We start from the raw sequence: 3159 nt of genomic DNA, 5'->3' as shown, positions 1-3159 counted from the left end.
AGAGCCCCGGGCGGGCACGGCCGCCTCGTTTCCCGTCCTCTGATACACGCACGGCTCGCTTTTCTCCTGTTCGGCGAGCATGTGCCGCGGGTTGGGCGTCGTTTTCTAGGGTACCACTGCCTCGTACGCTTGACTGTTTAAAGAGCCATTACTGTTCCACGCAAGTGAATTGTTCACGGATGACAGTCGTAGAAATGGCAGCGGTTAGCTTTTGTGCCTCCATCATGATATCTGCGCCTTTACAGCCAGCTGCAGGAATGGTCTGCGGCCTGCCTGATGAGGAAAGAAACAGACATGGCATCAAATAGTATTGTCTAAGAGCTGTCGGCCTAGATCCCTCATGCTGTAAATCGAACCGATGCCATTTAATTCGAAGGAATTGCACTGATTTGTGAAGACTTTTGTGGTCGACCGTTCAGGAAATGCCTGTTTTCTGCTGGGAAGGAAGGAAGAAACGAGCCCAGTTCAGCCCTGTCGCCATGCAGTGACGGCTGTTGTCTGATGCAGCTCTGCTGTTGCTGCTTGGAGCGATGTTCGCAGCGTACATGCAAGAGTGATTCATCTCTGTGCTCCTTAGCTGAGATAGCAGCCTCGCCAACCCTACCGCTAAGGTTAACCTGTATGATGCATAAGGACAACAGATGGGAATTCTGGTGTGGAGCCACCACAAAAAAAATAAAAACATGTTCCAAAGGGAAAAGGATCTTGTATTTCTGTGTCTGAACCTTTGATCTTCCTTCACATCTGAAGGGAAGAGTAGACCTTTTGCTGAAGACACATGGTTTTGCATCTGTGAAAACACAGCTGTATAGAGCAAAACAACACTGGTGGAAAACACAATGGGTTCGCTGTGTCACTTTAGATCTTAGCATTAAAGTTCTTAAGAAATACTGGTTTTTTTTGAAGAGCCTTCCAGAAGCACACTCTTGTTAGGTTGTTGTTTGTTGAGATTTTATTCTGTGGATATTAAGGTTCATTGGTGATCAGGAGACATCTGCTACCTACATATTTAAAGCGAGCTCCTGGGAAAGCCTGGCAGTCCCTCAGTGGCCCTATTTTAATGGTATTCTAAAAAAAATACATAAACGAAAGCATCAAAACTTATAGGAAAACACGCACTGGCAAAATAACCTTGAGAAATAGTCTCACTGCAGAGAAAACAATCCCTATCACAAGTGCTGTGGTTGGTAGTGCTGTGTATATAATATATAGCTATTTCAGAATAGCATGCCATCTTTCCCGAGTTGCCTCAGAGCTCCCTGGAAAGCAACAGGGGTGTCTTTGGCCTCAACCTGAGCACGGTGGCAGCTCTGCCGTCATGACAGCTGCCTGTCCCCTGTCTCCCAGCATACACAGTGACACACTGCTGTCCCGACAGCATCCCAGCCAGCTCTGTGAACTTGCTTCACAGCTCTTGTTCCCCAGCAGCACCGCTGCTTACTCCGTTGGGTCAGGAGTCCCACTGAGGTCCTCTTTTTACACGGACTGATTTATTGCAAAGGGAAAAGAGAGGAGCTGAAAGGAGAAATGCTCAGTGGGCACAGCTCGGCAAACACACTGTTATTTCTTTGAATATAACCAATTGCTTCCCGAGCAGGGAGGGAATCGGACTCTTCTTTTAATTCCTGATGCTGGCACACCAGTGCTTTGCTCTTAAAATGGATCTGTCTTGCAGCCTCACAGTGAATTTTCAAATGTGTTCAGGTTCCTAAAGATGCAGCTGGCATGTAATTGGATTTTGAAAAGAGCATAAGCAGGTTAGACGTGGTAGCATCTTCTGAAATCGGTGGGATTTAGGTACCTATCCTGCTCTCAAAGATCCTGCCAGGTGCAGAGGGAATCTTCAGTAACCCTGGAAAATCTGATTGCATTCCATCTCTGTAGTCGCTCCACTCACATCAGTATTTGTTTTCCATCTCTGCCCCCTGTCTGGCCTGCACTGATGCCGGAGCCCTCTCCTTTGTAGTTCCTAACTCAGGGACATCCCTCTTTGTGCCACCTACCAAACGGGCTCTTCAAAGTCTTGGTCAAGCAGCCCTGCACCTGCTCATATTTTTCAAATTAACTCACCTCTCCTTTCTAGTGACTTTTAATTCATTCTTTGCATTGTTTTGACTCTGTATTTGGGGATAAGCGGCTGTACAAACAGGTATGTGTGTACACATGAGGAGGGCAGCGTGCTGCAGATCTCTGTAAATCTGCGTGTCTCCAGGCGGACTGCGAGCCGACAGGGCATTCATTTTGTGATTTGCCCACAACTGCTGGCTTTCATACTTAAAGCATGGGAACCCAGAATCAGAATATTAGTATTTTTGATTCCTGGCTTGCTAGAGTGGTCACTTCGTGCAAGCCGTTCCCCATCTGTACAGTGGATCCCGCCTCTCCCTGTGCAGGCGTGTCGAGCCCGGGTAATTAATTAGAGCCCGTGCAGCCCTCTGAAATCCTCTGACAGAAGGTGCTGGAAGGTGCAGCATGCTGCCTGGGACCGAGCAGAAAGCTGCTCCCCAGCTCCTTCCCAGAAACATGCCTCTGTTTTCTTCAGAGGAAAACAAATTGGGAAGGGAGCAACCGGCACGCGTGCCTCCCTCGCCGCGCATCCCAGCGATAACAACAGCTTCATTAGCGAGCTGACAAAAACAAGCGCTGAAATATTAACAGCGAACACAGTCGGGGGAGCCTCTGCGAGCTTTCTCCTGGAAGGAAGCTTCATGGGCGACCAAAGTGAAGACGTGAAGGCAGGGAGGGGCTGCCCCGATGGTCTCCTGCCCCGTGCCGCTGTCTCCCCGACCGGGTCCCCTCTACCCAGCGGCCGGCGGGTGTCGCTGCCGGCCCCGTGTGTGTGCCCGGCCGGGCCCGGCCCTGCAGTCAGCGCGGGGCTTTTTGGGGAAAGGAGGCGGTCCCAGGCCGCGCCGCGGGCAGGGGAGGAGGTGCGGGGGGTTTTCGGTGTGTTTCGGGGGGGAGAAATGGGGAATAGCGGCTTTATTCTTGTCTTTTTTGGGGGGGGGGAGGGGCGAGCCCCCTCAGCCCGCGGCGGGCGTTGCTCCGCAGGGTGACAGGCTGTGGGGCAGCGATCCGCTCCCGCGTGCCGAGACACCATCGAAATGCCGCGGGTAAAGGCAAATTAGCGACTTCTTTTTTTTCTTTTCTTTTTTTTTTTTT

Source organism: Meleagris gallopavo, chromosome 1, assembly GCF_000146605.3.
Source record: "Meleagris gallopavo isolate NT-WF06-2002-E0010 breed Aviagen turkey brand Nicholas breeding stock chromosome 1, Turkey_5.1, whole genome shotgun sequence".
In the NCBI taxonomy this organism is placed as follows: Eukaryota; Metazoa; Chordata; class Aves; order Galliformes; family Phasianidae; genus Meleagris; species Meleagris gallopavo.
Note: the sequence above shows the minus strand (reverse complement) of the source record.